Below are 17,627 nucleotides of genomic sequence, written 5' to 3' on the forward strand. Positions count from 1 at the left end.
TATATGTTTTATGTTTCTCTTTGTTTTGATTGACTTGTACTTTTTTTTATTATTTATAAAACATTTATAATGTTCTTCATAGATTTTTTGGAAGATTAACTAATTAAATTGCTATTTGTTTGTAGGAGGTCTGTGTTTATTTGTCACGTCTTGCTTAATGCATTTCAATATCAAAGTTTATGCTTCGTCACACATCATTACTCATGGAAGGTATTTTCTTTGAATGAATGAGTTTGTGTTTGAATAATATATACTTATGTTTGAACTTTGAATGTTTGAAGAAATTTATGTGCAATGAATAAATTTATATTCTTAAATAAATTGATGGGCAAGTTATGAAGTTACATATTTGGATATTTAATGGGCAAGTTAAAATATGTTTGAATGAATTTACTTTTGTGTTTAATTATTAAAATAGATTTATGTTTGTCTTTGAATGATATATGTTTGTGTTTGAACTTTGAATATTTGAAGAAATTTATGAGTATAGAATAAATTTATATTTTTAAATGAATTGGTGGGTATGTTATGAAGTTCCATGTTTGAATATTTAATAGTTAGATTAAAATATGTTTGAATAAATTTATGTTTATGTTTAAATGTTAGTAGAAGGAATTTATGTTTGTATTTGAATGATATAATTTTGTGTTTGAACTTTAAATGTTTGGAGAAATTTATGTGCTAAAAATAAAATTATAATTTTGACAAGTCATGAAGCTACATGTTTGAATGAATTTATGAATGCTGAAAGAAGACCTAAGTTAGAACGGGTTTTATGGATGTTAGATTACTTACCTCAACTGTGTTATTTAATCTATAGTTTAAGACACTAGTTTTAGTTATTTGATACTTCAATTTTTTGTTAATAAAAAACTAGATGCAATCGGACGAGTCATGGAGTTGACTCGCCTAAGTGTCACTAGTGGAGGAACCAATTCCCCAGCCATTATGCATTTGTGCCCACGTACCCCGACTTAAATTCTTAGCACTGCCCCCTGGTCATCCCCCATCTTCATGCCCCTCTTAGAACTTATGGTGCAAGTTGCTTTAATCAAATCTGACCCCATAGACGGATTAATTAAGTATGGTTGATTTAATAATAATCTACCCTTGGACCATATCTTTTCGACAAAAAAATATGATTTTTTAAATCACAAAAATTTGTATTTTGTCAAATGTTGATTCTTGGATCACCAAAAAATCCTACATACGAGTCGGATTTTGATCTTCACTATAATGAATGATATAGATCACATCTATGGAGTTCAATTTGATCAAAACAATTTGCATCAATGAAATCCCAAGGAAGGATATGAAGATAGGGATGACGTAGGAGATGAGTGGAGTCGATGAATTGCTACTTCACAAGGCAGTATGTCATGTGAATTTCATGCAATGCGTGAATTTGCAGTACATAATCTGGACTTTCATCAATAGTGCTTTGAAAGGATAAGTTATTTGGCATGTATAGCCAGGTCTTCGTGTCGGTGCAGTTTATTGGGGTTATAAATTAAAAAACAAAATCTAAGCAAAAGCGAACTTATAAAAGTTTGTTGTAGTTCGTATATAGGATATTCATTGAAACTTCAAGGCTTGATGTGGTTCATGCAGTTTCTAAAGTAGTAGAAGGTAGAGCTCGTCAAGTAAAGGTTCTGGCAACTTGCTTACAGAGATTCCATAAGTTTGAAACTATGAAATGTAAATACCAACGGGGGCTCAGCATGGTTGGTAGGAGTTGTCAGTGCATGTCTCCATGTGGTGGGACGTTGCAGGTTCAAAACCCACTTGTTACATTCAAGGTTATGTGGTCTTCTCTTCCCACAGCTGATTTTATAACAGTCTTCTATCCAACAATGCTTACTCTTGATCCGGTTACTCTGATTGAGGTTATTGCATCAAGCACGGGTTACGTACCAGCCCTAATGACGTCATTTTCAGGTTCACCTTTGTTACACATCTTGATAACGAGATTTTCTCACAATGCAAAAATCTTGTGATAAGTGAAATCTTTAGTATGCAAAACATAAGAAATAGATCAGCATATATATAATTCAAATAAGAAAAATAATTTGAAAAACATAAAAGAATTTAAAATGCAAAAATTATTAAGGACCATGTTAATCTCACAATAACATCATGATAAAACCATGTCATTTAGAAAAAATATAGCACAATTTGATAGAGATCTAATTGTTTTTCAAAATATCACTGACACTTGCAACTACGTTTTCAACCCAAGGGATGTCAATGGATTGGGTTTGGGTCAGATATCCGAATGAATCCGAATATTACTCGTGATTCAATAAAAGCAAGCATGATCCTCTTAACAATAGGATTGGGATTTGGTACATGCATGCAGCTTTGCATTTGAAGCTGAATCCAAATCAAAACTGACAGATAATCCAACCTGATTATAACTAAAAAGTATCTGATTATGGGTATAATTTGGGTATTACTTTTTTTCTCATCCTAATCTAAATCTGCTTAAGCTAGATCTGAGTATGTCAGATTCAGTAATGCCTAAACCCATCGAATGAAAAAAAAGTAACTAAGGGGACGTTCGGTTGGATCATTCAGAATCACTTTCTCAGGGAAACTTGCGAAAGCAATTCTAATAGCCTGAAATCACATGTTCAACCCAATATAAGATTTCTGAAATCACGGCAACCCGTGACATTTCAAATCTATCTAAACCAAGTGAGCCTAATTCATTGCAAGGTGGGCTTTGGGATTGCCAGATCCATCAAAATCCTAATCAAGGAGCGGTAATAGAATCGCATTAGCGATTGGGACTTGATCTCCATTTGAATGCTCACTTACGTACCATATATTTAGTATAAGCAGAAGCTTGTGCTTTATATGATGGCGGCGTAAAGGAATGCATATACTTATTATTTGGATGGTGAAACCGAATGAAATATTCTACATATATATTTGCAGAAAGCAGGAAAGTCTTGGCATCGTTCGACGCGACGGCAAGACAAAATACGTAATTTAAAGGCATAATCAGAAATTGCAGAAAGTAGAAAGCCTTGGCATCATACGACGCTATGGTGAATGGTAAATTACATTTAAGCAGAAGCCTTGGCGATATAAAATGCAACAGCAATCTCAAGACAATATATGCGAGAATCGGCATCCAACGATAGTTACAAGGCGAGCGCGTGAACACTGAAGTGTCCTAAAAGGCTCAACCAAGAACTAGGGTGAGATACTATTTTTAAGAACGCATATACTGTGCATTCAAACATATATATCCGACGATAGTCACGAGGCGAGCGCGTGAACACCGAAGCGTTCTAGAGGGCTCAACCAAGGACTAGGGTGAGATACTATTTCAGAAGGTATATGTTATATACAAACAAGCAAATACTTGAGAGAGATGGATCAACAAAGCGAACTTACTTCAAATTGCAAAAGAAATGGCTCTAGAACGCTCTGACTGCTTCAAATGGGGTTCGAACCTTCCTTCGAGAGGTCAGACTAGGTCAGATGAGGTCGACCTAGTTGAGAAAGAGGAAGAGCAGGTCAAGCTGCTAAACCTAAGTGGTTTAAACCAAACTGGGTTTGATCCAAGTTAACTGGGTTCAGCAAGTTCGGACTTTGACTGGGTCTGGGTTCAAAAAATCAAACCAAGGTTTGGGATAAAAAAGGACTTTGACTTTGACTTCAAACTCAACTAGGTTCAAGTCAAGTCAACTGGGTTTGGACTAGGTCAGGTGAGCTAGGACCAGGTCAGGCAGACTAGGACTAGGTCAGGCAGGCTCGGACTAGGCTAGGTGGGCTCAGGCCAAGTGGGTTAGGTAGGGGAGGTTTAGGAGAGAAAGAAGAGAGAAGGGGGTCGAATTTTATGAAAGGAGAGAGAGGGGGCAAGGCTATTTATAGCCAAGATTACTTGGCTTCCAAGTAATCCAAACTTGGGCCCCAAGTTTCCCTTTTACCCTTTTGCCCTTGGCTTTCTGAAAATTTCAAGAGGTTCATTTTCAAGTTGGGCCCACATGGGATATTTTTATGGGATATTTTGTAGGTCCCACAAGATGTTTTATGAAAAATATTTCTGTAGGTCCCACCAACATTTCTGTGAGTCCAGCAAAAATTTTGAGTTTTCGGTGATTTTTTTCCGAAAAATTCTGAGTACCTCATTATCTTCGTATTGACGTAACTAAAAAAGTTGGCTCGTACAAATCTCTTGATTTTATTCAGGGAGGAAGTTATGACTCCCTGGCAGTTTGGAGCATATATTCGCGAAGATACGAATATTCTAAATATATCTGGCCCGTAGGAATTGATTTGTTTCGTATTTCGAGTTTGAATATTATTTTTACTTGGAAATGCCTCATAAATTTATTCAGAAAGTTACTGAAAATTTGTGGGTCTTAAATCATTACCCCCTTAAATGAATTTCGTTCGCAAAATTTTGTTAAGAGTACTAAGTGCGTAACTCGAGATATTTCTCTCATATGTTAGATTTATAATGTTATTCACTTAGTTCGACATCGTATTTATTCCAATCATAACCTCATATCATGATCCATGATCGATGAGGTATGCTTCTCATATTTGAGTTCAATTTATGCTACAACAACAGTAGCTCTCATAAATCCATATTCTTTCAACCGCTATCAATCATAGTCATTCTGTGTAACTATTTCATATACACCGATCATTCTTACTAGGATTTAACCATTTTAGAACAAGTCCCTTGTCAAACTACCTGGTATTGAAAATGTACCTCCTCACAGGTTCGCCCTCGTCAGACTTACCTGATATTGGATCAGTACACCCTCATAGAATCATACTAACCAAGCTACTGGTTTTGGAGCATATATACTCGCACGGAGTTGTATACCCTCACAGGCTCGCCCTGGCTAAACTATTTGATCTTGAATATGTAAAACCTCACAAAACTCTCTTCTTGGAAATAGTTCCTCCATGGTTTATTTTATTAAATGACTTTTAGCATTCTAGTTATGCAAACTCAATTTCTCAATCATGAGGTCTATAGCCATCAATTTTGGGCATAAGCACTTAAGATTCGATTTGACCAATACAAAATTACTTTAGAGAACAATGATACATATCGATCCAGATGATCGTACACAAGGTCATGAGCCTCTTGTCTCAAGCATTCATTAGATCTTGTCTTTCGATTGCTTTATACTCATCACAACTCTATCTATCAAGGTATTTAGATTCCTTGATACGGTCATTACCCATGAATTGTTCGGTTGACACGGCATAAACATGACCTGCAATGGGTTTTTGCTCTACCCTAAGTAGTGGCAGTTGTTGTTGTTGTCGAGAGGGTCCTCCATATCACATATTTTTTTGTTGAAGATGTGAGGTCTTCTTGCGACATTCTCTTATACGATGCCCTGGCTAGCCGCAATATAGGCAACCTTCCGCATCGCGAGGACAAATTCCTTCAGGGTGATCTGAACTATACCTTGGACAACAAAAATTGGACTGTTGGTAGGGCTGATTGGCTTCTATCATCTGCAATGGCCGTTCGGCCTGTGGAGTAAAGTTCTTTTCTTAAAAAATCCTCTTATAAAAAGGTGGTCATAATTCCTGGCCACCTGAAAACGTCCTCTTGTTGTTTCCATTATTTGTTACTGGTCGCTTTTCTACGACCTCTTTGGATTACTTCTAGTCTATGTTAATCTTTGAAAATGTTGTCACAGCAGCCTAGAATGTTTAGAGCATATTGGTTATCATACGAGATCGTAACCCTTCCTGCAATCCATTTATATATTTATCGACACTTTTCTGGTCAGTGTCAAATAACCTGAAGCAGTATCGCTCAAGGTTTTAAAATTTGATGGTATAGTCGATGAGACTCGTACCACCTTGCACTAGTTCCAGGAACTTCATTTTTTTCTTGATTTTAGAGTGCAACGGAAAGTAGTTATCCAAGAAAGTTTTTCAAAAATCATCCAAATGGATGACTTCAAGGTGGGAGAACTAGATGATCTTAGTAGTATCCCACCACTTTCGTACATTGTCCTTCAGCCTATATGTGTCGAAGTTAATTTTTTCTCTTTTGATACTCCCAATACCAGGAATGCATGCTCTGTTTCATTGATCTAGCTTTTTGCAAGCTCTGGATCAGCTCTTCCAGTGAAGACCGGTGGATCAAGCTTGAGGAACTTTTCATAAGTTATTGTTCTGAGGTTCTCGTTGTGAGGCAGAGCTGGTTCTTGCCTTGTTTCATGAATGACAGTGATCAGATTGTTGAGTGTTTCTAGCAGGAACTCCTGCGTATGAGACTCTTCGCTTGGCATGGTTCTCCTCGTCATAGAAGTCATTTATCTATTCACACAGATGCATCTAAATTAGAAAAAATATAAAATTTATACTTACAGTATGATATCGCAAACATGACGAATCTTAAACCAGGTTTCTCAGATACTTGCTGTAATACCATTTCTGTAATGCCCTGGATTTCCAAAAGAAGACTAAGTTAAAATTTTCATGAATTTTTTTTTTCGATGTAGCGAAACTTAGAAAGTTTTTGGCAGCGGAACTTAGAAAGCTTTTGGTAGCCGAAATAGATGATAATGAGTCATCGGTTTTAGAAAGCTCCGAGCACATTATAAGTACGTGGCCAAGCACTCCTTGACCACCAAGGTGTTCTATTTATCAAAACCACTTGTTTATTACAAACATCACAGCTTGAAAAAACAGTATTGGTTCAATAAAAGGAAGCAGTACAACACTGTCTAGAGAAACCCTGAAACTCAATGTCGTCTTGTTCCGCATATCGCAACGCAGGTCCAACACCTGAAATCCTCATTAAACGGGGTCAGAACCACTGATGGTCTGGTAAGCAAGCATTCATACATTCATTCAACTCAAGCAAATACGTTGACCACTCAGGGTCACAGTTCGCTATAACAACACTCAAGTATCCACGACTTAACGTATATCGCAAGAGCTTCTTCGGGGCTATGAGTTGAACATTCGTTCAAGTCTCCATGACTTAGCGCAAGCCTCTTTCGAATTGTGATTTGAATATAATGCTCAAGTCTTCGTGACTTAGTGTATGCCTCTTTTAGGCCTCAAAGGATATCTAGCTCAAGTCTTTATACTTGACACATTCATATCCCACGAATCTAAGGACAACTCATCAAGCTTCACTTAGTCATGCGGATACAACTTGGGTATTTGCCCAGTCGGTCCAGTAGTATACCAATTATGACACATTCACAAAGGTTATGCAGGACTTAACACAACAACGTTCATTTACTCATACATTCAAGCATCGCTGAACCTAAGCTAATGCTTTGTTTTGATATTTAACCCCTCCCCCTAGGCTTAAAAGAGGTATATCTGAGCATCAACACGATGATCTAGGGGTTGATTATTCTATATATTTTAGATACCCTAGAGGCTTGTTGACCCCATCCCTATAGTAGGACGGTACATTTCATACCAGAAGAAGTCCCTACTAGATATTAGGATGCATCATGTTACTGCAGTAGTTGGGTTCAATCCTTAGATATTTAAGAATAACCATGACCTCCATACTTCTGAGTGACAGAGGCCATCATGAACTCTATCAGGTTCGAAGGTAATATATGTCACTCAAGGTTGCACCATCACCGTCTTTCTCGGTGAGAAAATTCTGAAGGATTCTGCCGGTCTTACAAACTACTTAATTTATGACTATAGGGCAGCCATTGAGGAGATGTACTCGAACTCATTCAGTATGCCCCTAAAACGGTCATCAACCGCGGGGTCTTTTAGTTTTATTCATATGTATGCTGGACTTTGCTCTCGACATTGCGGCCATCACGAGCATCTCACCTCTTCCGGGTAGACAACGTACTCTAGCTCTGCGACCCTTACGAGTCTAATTATATATCAGTCTCTCAATGAGCATGCATATGACATGATCTCAATGGATCGGCTGCTCGGCGTATATCATCGCATCAAGCACTTAACCTTGTCAAGGCGCAGCGGCCCTTGCGAGTAAGGTGCCCTTATAGGCAAAACATGAAAACGGGTCATTTTGGCAACGTTCCAACAACCGGGCATCTTTGTGTCATTCAACTGCTTTCGACAGCTCTTCTGCCAACTATTTCGACAGCACTTCCTTCGCTTTGACGATAGAAGTGAGTCTAACCTTTCTACGTTGTAAAAAGTACTGAGAGCATATGGGCAGCACCTCCTCTGCATGATGGAGTAACATGATCTGCTCTTTCAGAGCTTGGTTGGGCTTTTTTAGACATTTCTGCAACACTCCCTTTCTTTGAATGAGGAAGCGTGTGATTCTTTTAAGTTTGGAGAGCATCTTTTTAGAAATTTACAGCAGTACTTTTCCTCTTTGACAGAGAAATTGCTACGCTTTAACTTAAAAAAATGGATGTGCACCATTATGCGTACTTTGCATCCATCAAGGTTGATTAGAATCTTGAGTCATAGCCAGGTCATACGCAAATGACTTAGTCTTTACGAAAAAGCAATTTTGCGCAAAAGTGAAGCCTTTCCAATAGGAGCTTCATTCGTCAAGCAAAATCTTGATTGAGGAACGGTAATGAAATTGCATTGGTGATTGAGAGTTGATCTTCATTTGAATGCTCACTTACGTGTCATATATTTAGTATAAGCAGAAGCTAGTGCTTTATATAGCGGCGGCGTAAAGGAATGCATATACTTATTGTTTAGGGGGTGAAACTGAACGAAATATTCTACATATATATTTGCAGAAAGCAGAGAAACCTTGACATCGTTCAACGCGATGGCAGGATAAAATATGTAATTTAAAGGCATAATAAAAAATTATAGAAAGCAGGGAGCCTTGACATCATACGACGCCACGACGAATGGTAAATTACATTTAAGTAGAAGCTTTGGCGATATAAGACGCGACGACAATCTCAAGACAATATATACGAGAATCGACATCCAACGATAGTTACAAGGCGAACGCGTGAACACTGAAGCGTTCTAGAAGGCTCAACCAAGAATTAGGGTGAGATACTATTTGTAAGAACGCATATACTGCGCATTGAAACATATATATCCGACGATAGTCACGAGGCGAGCGCGTGAACACCAAAGTGTCCTAGAAGGCTCAACCAAGGACTAGGGTGAGATACTACTTCAAAAGGTATACGTTATATACAAACAAGCAAATTCTTGAGAGAGATGGATCAACGAAGTGAACTTACTTCAAATTACGGAAGAAATGGCTCTAAAACGCTCTGACTGCTTCAAATGGAGTTTGAACCTTCCTTCGAGAGGTCAGACTAGGTTAGACGAGGTCGACCTAGTTGAGAAAGAGGAAGAGCAGTTGAACCAAAATGGGTTCGATCCAAGTTAACTGGGTTCAGCAGGTTCGGACTTTGACTAGGTCTGGGTTTAGAAAATCAAACCAAGGTTTGGGACCAAAAAGGATTTTGACTTTGACTTCAAACCCAACTAGGTTCAAGTCAAGTCAACTAGGTTTGGATTAGTTCAAGTGAGCTAGGACCAGGTCAGGCAGGCTCGAACCAGGCTATGTGGGCTCAGTCCAAGTGGGCTAGGTAGGGGAGGTTTAGGAGAGAGAGAGGAGAGAGAAGGGAGAGGGGGGTCAAATTTTATTAAAGGAGAGAGAGGGGGCAAGGCTATTTATAGCCAAGATTACTTGGCTTCCAAGTAATCCAAACTTGGGCTCCAAGTTTGCCTTTTACCCTTTTGCCCTTGGCTTTTCGAAAATTCCAAGAGCTTTCTTTTCAAGTGGGACCCACATGAGATATTTCCATAGGATATTTTGTGGGTCCCACAAGATATTTTCTGAGAAATATTTTTGTGGGTCCCGCAAAAAATTTTAGGTTTTCGGTAATTTTTTTCCAAAAAATTATGAGTACGCCATTATCTTCGTATTGACATAACTAAGAAAGTTGACTTATACAAATTTCTTGATTTTATTCAGGGAGAAAGTTATGACTCTCCGATGGTTTAATCATATATTCACGAAGATACGAATATCCTAAGTATATCTGGCTCGTAGGAATTGATTTGTTTCGTATTTTGAGTTTGAATGCTATTTTCACTTGGAAATGCCTCATAAATTTATTCAAAAAGTTACTGAAAAATTATGGATCTTAAAGGTATAGAGTTATAATTTGAATGTATTGAAATGTATTGTAATGACTTGAATGATTTGAATGTATTACAATGTTTGAATGTATTGCATAAAGTTAATTTCGATTTGATTATGTATCTTCGATAGGTATAGAGTTATGATTTGAATGTATTGAAATGTATTGCAATGACTTGAATGATTTGAATGTATTTCAATGTTTGAATGTCTTGCATGAAGTTATTTTCGATTTGATTATGTATCCATGATGATATTGAGTTGTGTAACTGATCAAATTGTATTGTAAGTTAAGGATAAGTTATCCATGATTAGCAAGTGATGTCATATCTTATGTTTTAATGTATTTCAATATTTGATGTGAATGATTTGAATGTATTAAAATGTATTACAATGATTCGAATGATTTGAAGGTATTACAATGTTTGAATGTATTGCATGACATTTTTTATTTATTCGAATATGGTTCATGGAGGTTACAGTTGTCGAGCACCCAGTGGTAGCTAGTCTCAGCCAGAGCCATACCTGTGTTTTATGAGGCCTGAGGCGGAGGGAAAAAATGGGCCCCCTATTAATAGTAGGAGTTTGGGGGCAGCGCCTCCGATTTTTTTTTAAAGAATCAAAATAACAATAAAATGGGCCCCTAAAATTTTTATGGGGAGCTCGGGCCTTAAAAATGGGCCCCTAAAATTTTTTTTGGGCCCAGGGGCCCTGAGGCCCAAGCCTCATTGGCCTCTTTACAGGTCCGGCTCTGGTCTCAGCCTTCATCTTCACGGGCTGTTTCGATAGGTATATCATTTAACTAATTATATACTTGATTAGTTTAAATGCGCATTATGTGAATTTCTAACTCATTTTTCTAAAGATGATGTTTTGCCTGCACATGACCCACCTACACCAGTTGTTCATACAAGTCACGAGACAACGCTGGATGCAGGGTCTTCTCAGTCTGACACACGATGACTTATTCAAATAGTGTATATCGATAATCGACTATAGGTATTTCATTTTGACTTATTCTATACTTATCTTATAAATATTATATATTGATAGTTAATGTATACCAATTCATGTGCAGTGCGAGGTTCGAGCCACAAGAGGTAATACGAGAGATTAAGTATTCACTAGTTCAACATCTACCAAGACCGGTCGCTCAATGAAAAGAGTAACCGAATGAGGTGTTGGACAGATTATGGTCCTCATTCATGGTATATAATCGTTTCTCATAGTTAATGTATTTCATATTTAATTTTTTGTTATAGTCATGTCTACTAACTTTCTGATAATTTTTTGTATCATTTAACTTCGCAGAAAGCAGAAAAAAAGGCATTGTGTCATACAAGGATGTGTTTGTTGAAACACATAAACGTAAGACCACGGGAGAGTTCATATCAGAGAAGGCGAGAACGATAACGGTATGTATTTATTGTATTAATAAATATTATAATATACAAGTTATCATAAACATTATAATTCTTAATTATTAATCCATATTGTAATCATTACTTTGTAGGAGTTATACGAGCAACAGATGGTAGAGTGATATGACGATAACTCTACTCAGCATCCGCCTTTTGATCCTGCAGTATGGTGACTGTAACAAGTGAACCCAAAAAGAGTCGTGTGTTCGGGTTTGGGAGTAATATGAACACCTCACCAGTCACAGCTCTCAGACTTCTCCCATCAGCATCAGCTCCAAGCATCTGACTGACCTGCTTAATTCTTGGGATGGTGTCCGCCAACTTGTTAAGGACACAATGCGTGACTATTTACATGAAATAATTTTCGACGTTATCCGTAATGAGTTGTGCAACTTTTTTCGGGACAGGAGAACTTCCTCTGCAGGTGCCTCTCAGGTATGAAAGTTTTATGTGATTTGTTTCATGTCCTTAGATTTCAAGCTAGTATATGCATGATTAGAACGCATATTTGCATGATTGAATTATTATAATTTTTTTATGTCAGCCTTTGAACACATCTGAATTCTGTTAATATCCTTCACTTTATTGATAACTAGATTATGCGTAATTCACTCATATTACTTTGATGGCCTTAACTCAGGTGTGTTGCATATAATTTATTTTATTATATTTTGTTTATCAATATTAACCTTTCTTTTCTCTTGTAGGATGTTGGAGATAATCAGCGTAGAGGAGCTGAAGGGGCAGATCAAGACAATGAAGAAGATGACAGACAGAATCTTGGTGATGATTAGATTCATATGTTGAATTTGTTGTACTTTCTTGTTGTTTCAAAAGAAAATCTTTGTAAATGTTCACTTGTAAATAATTAGAACTTGGCGAGGATTATAGTGGATCGATAAATATTTTTAATTGATATTTATATGTATTTTTTATGTGTACTTTGTTTTTTATACACAGGAAATATAAATTGCACAGGAAATATACATTGTATCACGAGAATTTTTTTTCGATATTTATGTTTTAAATAAATTTTTAAATTTTTTTTTATTGTTTGCGACGAATTAGCGTTGGATATTATCCGTCGCTATTTAGTATCAATGTCTAATTTAGCGATGGATTAGGGACGAATATTTATCCATCGCAAAAGTGAATCGGCCAATGTTTTTGCAATAAATTTTAATTTGTCACTATAATAGCGACGGATTAAAATCTGTCGTCAAACCAAATCTCCGCATATTAACGACGGCCTTACGACGAATCATGTCATTCGCTAATTTATCATAAATTAGCGACAAAACTTATGACAAATAGTTTCTGTAGCTAATTAGCGACTAAAATTTTGCGATAAAAGTTATCCGTCATTAATCTGTCGCTAAACTGTTTAGCGACGGATTGAGGTCATCGCTAATCCACAGATTTTTTGTAGTGAATCTTTGTGAGATCGTCAGTATAGTTATCTTAAGCCATGGTCGGGCAAAATCAAGTCACTTCATGCCTTGAGCTAAACACGCTAGCCTTGGTAGTGACAGTCAGGTATTAGGTACAAAGCAAAAGTCAAGGCTCAGACAACCACTGTGATTCCGAATCAGGTTTAAAAGTAAGACTCAAACCTCACTCAATCTAATTCAGGTTCCGGTTCAAGTTCGGATAAGGCTGGAAATTGAGGATCCATATGGGTTTGGATAAATCAAGACGGACCCGTCTTGAATCGGGTTGACTACAAGTTTGGAGTGATTAAAAGAAGTAGAAGCATGTCAGTTAACCGGTTCAGGTATGATGTTTGAGTTTCGACATGATTAGTATTCTAGACTTAATTATTCTCTAACAGAAAATATATAAATTAATGGATTCATCTCTATTATATGCTAACAAACGAAAAGTTTATAAATTATTTTAATAATATCAAAATATAAATATAAAAAAAAAATCTATACGAACTAATCATTTGAAGTTGAAATAAAGAGACGTCAATGATATATCGTCTTCAAAATGTATCGTTAGCTCGGTTTGGGATGAGGTCGGTTCACTTATAAAATAGGTCTAAGTAGATAATAGGTTCGAGTTTATGTTGGTTCGGTACGAAGCGGGTTAAAGTTTCAGGTACATAATTGGGTTGGGTTTGGGTCGGTTCAGCTTTGCAATATTAAGAACCATTTGGGTAGCATATAAAAAGCAGGTCGAGTCCAAACAGATTCAGGTCTTCATTTACATCTAAGATCTGATCCATTTTTATTACGGGTCTATATTTTAAACCCAACCTGAACCCATGGGCCCACTAAAATCGGGTCGGATACACCCGAACCAGTTACACCAGGCCGTGCATCCAAAAAATCAAAAGCATCTGGTCTCGCCAGTTGTTGGGTTATCATTAACGAAGGGAGGGGTAAAACGGTAAATATCTGTGCATCGCGTCAGACGGAGAATGCGAAATGCGTTTTCCTCTCCCCCTTGGGACGTTACGGTACGGGGAGTCGGCGCCCGCAGGCCCCACAGCTATTCCTCCCAGGTGCGTACACAAGTGCTGACAGAGACGTTGGAGACCGTTAGTGGATTTGACCTGATCTACGGATTTGGACTTGGGGGTGTCAGAGTTGGCCTTGGTTCGAATCTTGGCAAGCCCGGACCAACCATCGAGAACATGACTGGTGACTCGACCAGTTCGTTCCAGCTTATTCTTGATTGATCTTTGACCGGACCCGCATTTGGGTTCTCAATTTACACAAGTGCGCAACTGGGCTCGCTCGATCAACTTGCCGTTGAAAAGCGAAGGCAAATAACATGGGTTACCGCCGGACTCCCACACGCGTAAAGGGAAAGAGGATACAGGCGTCATATAGTACAAGTCAAGGGTTACTTTCGAGCAACTTTACGCGGGAAACTAGGAGCCCCATGTGTTCCAGGAGAAGAGAAGAGTCAGGGCGCAGCAACCGCTGAGACCGTTAACACGTGCGAATCGAGCGGGAGGGTGGTCGACCGCCGCACGTGTGGGACTCCGCTTTCAACACCCCGCAAGGACGCAACGCCATTGGGGGAAACAGAGGGCCCCACCAGTATCATGTGGACGTTGCGACAAAATAGCCCTCCGTTCAACGTAAATTTACGGAACATGCCATCACGCCTCCCCCGTGTGCCCGGTTTGATGCACCACTGACTTTTTGATTGCGGGCATTTTGTCGATGTTGGCAACGTTGGGTTTACGGTCAAAGTGTTGAATTGGAGGATAATTATGTAAATGTATCTTTTCATCGACGCCTTTGGCTCCATCCAGGTGCGTCAGAGAGCAGTAGTAATGTATATTGTTTACCCTTGCTTTTGTTTAAAATACCCAATCCCCCCATCCCCCTTGACCGGCGAAAACTGCTTTTATTCGTAGTTCACTAAAGCATGTTCCCCCCTTTTAATTGGGGAAAACCGTGTTATAGAAAGAAATGAAATAAACCACTTCAACGTGGAACATTTTATTTCACAACCTGCAGTCCAAGCCGTTATTACCAAAACCCGTCTGAATCGAAACTTTTTTTTCAGGGAAGATAAAAAGTTTTTCTAGGTCGAATAGGCCCCGGTACAGTTTCAACAAAAAGGATCGATTCAGATCCATTTTAACACCACTGGTCCATGCCAGCCTGAAAACAATGACTTAGGATTTCGAACCTAAGGTTGCGTGTCCCGTAATGCTTCTATACCGAGTAGCATTATCTATCAGTTCACCAAAAAAAATTCAAAGTGAAATATTCGTGGCACTTTATGTGAGATTTACAAACAACCATACCCGATTTTATCAAGAGATCTATTATTTACTTCCTTTGTGTTAAAAAGAGTCCTGATGGATCTTGAATAACTTTAATACCCTGCAAGAAACCCAAATCTTTAATTGAGAATTTTAGATTTTATTCAAAGGTGTGAATGATATTTTTGACTTTTGGTAAGAATTCTCTGTTACAATGATATCAACATATATCAAGATAGAGATTTTTAACTCATTATCATGACAAATAAACAAAGATGAGTCAGCTTGGGAATTCACTAATTTCAGTTTCTCCAAGTACACCTTCAACCTTTCAAACCATGTACATGCAGCCTGTTTCAACCCGTATAAATTCTGAGTAAGTTTACATATAATCAGGGTAACACTTATCCTCAAATCTTGGAGATTATATTATGTAAAGTTATTCTTTTAGAAAATCATGCAGGAAAGCATTGTTAACGTCTAATTGATGTATTTGCCAACCACAATTAACAACAATGAAGCAGACTGATGTAGGTTTGATTATGGTATAGTTTTGAAATAGACTATACCCACTTGTTGATTGTATCCTTGGCTACTAAACGCACTTTGTATCTAACGATGGATCTATCAGCATGACATTTTATCTTGTAGATCTATTTACAACCAACTAGGTTATAGGCAAAAGTGGGAAGTACAAGAGTTCATGTTTGATTCCAATCAAAAGGCCAATATGAATGGGATATCTCATAACTGTAAATAGTCTTGGCTTCAACTTTCCATCTTGGGACCTGGTTATCATATGATGAGTTTTAATGAGACTTTAGTTAGTGAGATCGACCGCAAGATTTATTCTAGAAAACTCAAAACTAGGTACATGATCGGGTTCATCTATGGGAGTGACATGAGACTCTGTCAGTGATATAGGAGAACTATGACTGAGACTCATATTTATTTGGTTTTGATTTTGGTGCACAAGTTCTTGCAGTAGAACATGGTAGGAACTATGTAACCGAGTGTAATGTTCCAAAATTTTAATTAAAAAATATGTTAAATTATATATATATATATAGGCCTTATTTATAGCATTGCTTCAATTAGACTAATTAAGCTCTAGAAAGTTAGCTTGTGTGCAAGAACTAAAGTTTAATAGATCACTAAAATTCAGCTCGAAAAGAAGACAACTAAAGACAAGAACTCTTTATCAAGAAAATAAAAAACAGATCGAAAACACTGTTTAAATTTTTGGTTAAAAATCTTGGACGAGATACAGGTATTTAAACACACCACAGGACTAGATCTAATTCTTGTATTGGTCTTAGTTTCAAGTCCAACTTATAATTCGGTTCCAACTCAGGAATCTGATATTCGAAATAATACTAAGACAATATCATTCATAAATTTAATTGAATTATTTGAAAATATAATTAAATAAAATAACAAGTCTTAAGAATTCATAAATTGTTTCCAATCATTTATGCCCAAAACAAGTCAAGCAACCCATTGCTTATCATGTTGCCTCACATGGTGCTTTTCCATATATGGTGGGGGATGATTATTGGTATCCTGACTCCACTCTATGACAAGCATTTTAAACAACTTGTCAATTCATGCAAACTATCAGGGACAAGATGCCATATAGGTTGTAGATGGATCGGGTTGGGTTATACAATAAATTGGTTCTTCTACACTTAATCAAAGTTTAAGTTGAATGATATTTTGCATGTGATACATATCTCAAAAGGTTTATTATATGCTTATAAGTTTTCTTAGGATAATGATGTGTTTTTTGAGTTTCACCTAAATGTTTTCTACGTAAAGAATCTATATACAAGGAAAGTTTCTCTTCAAAGGCCAAGTGAAAGTGAGCTCCATTAGTTGAAGTTGGAACAGCCAGGTAAAAGAAAGACAACTTTTGTTGGATAAAAGGCCATGTTGGAGCAGTGGCATATGTGCATGGGACATTTGTCTTTTAGAGTAGTACATCAAGTAGTTAACAATTTTGGCTTACCATTTGAACATTCTTTTAATTTCAAAGTTTGTGAACTTTGTCAAAAAAACGAATCATAATTTTCCTTTTAAACATCCTATAGTGAAAGTTGTTGGACGGTTGGACATTATTTATTCTGATGTTTGGGGGGCAACCTAGGTGATTAGTTTAGATGGTTTCTATTATTATGTGATTTTTATAAAATGCATTCACTAAATATGCTTGGATTTATTTTTTAAAGCAAAAAATAAAACGTTTTGTAAGTTTTTTCAAAATTTTGAAGCTCATGTTGAGAAAGCTGTTGGTGGTAAGATCAAGTAATTGCATTCAGATTAGAGTGGTAAATATCAATATGTGTCAAGGTACTTTGACAAGGCCTGGGATTGGACATAGAATATCATG

The sequence above is a fragment of the Nuphar pumila genome, chromosome 5, assembly GCF_984573655.1.
Source record: "Nuphar pumila chromosome 5, dmNupPumi1.hap1.1, whole genome shotgun sequence".
Classification (NCBI taxonomy): domain Eukaryota; kingdom Viridiplantae; phylum Streptophyta; class Magnoliopsida; order Nymphaeales; family Nymphaeaceae; genus Nuphar; species Nuphar pumila.